The following is a 544-nucleotide window of genomic DNA, read 5'->3' as shown; positions in this document are numbered from 1 at the left end:
GGAGAGAGGGAGGGAGGGAGGGAAGGAAGGAAGGAAGGAAGGAAGGAAGGAAGGAAGGAAGGAAGGAAGGAAGGAAGGAGAGGAGAGGAGAGGAAGGAGTGTAAGGGTTCTCCCACAAATGCCTCAGGTGAGCAGAAGAGAAAGGCAGACGGCAGCCTCCGTGCTCCGTGGCAGCCAGCCAGGTTGGCTAGAATTGGCCAGAGATCCATGACCCTTTGGCTCTCGTGGGAGAGTGTAAAGTTCTGTCAGCTCATCCATTCGAATAATTAGCAAAAGATATTATTTCCCTGCTCCATCTGCTTGCATTTTTCCTAATAATTGGAACACTGAATAATGTTCCCAAGTCCTTCAGCTCTCTGCCACCACCACTGATCACATCTCTGGGGAGAGACCCAGGACTGAGAATAGTCAGGAAATTAAGTCTTCCCATGTGAGGGGCATCCATGATAATAGGAGATCACCACCACAAGCAGAGGTACATCAGGGCTCAGAAGTCCAGGAGTGTTGTGAGTGTGAGGTGGCAGAGATCATTCCACTTTGAAGT

This window comes from Theropithecus gelada, chromosome 3 (assembly GCF_003255815.1).
Source record: "Theropithecus gelada isolate Dixy chromosome 3, Tgel_1.0, whole genome shotgun sequence".
NCBI lineage: Eukaryota > Metazoa > Chordata > Mammalia > Primates > Cercopithecidae > Theropithecus > Theropithecus gelada.
Note: the sequence above shows the minus strand (reverse complement) of the source record.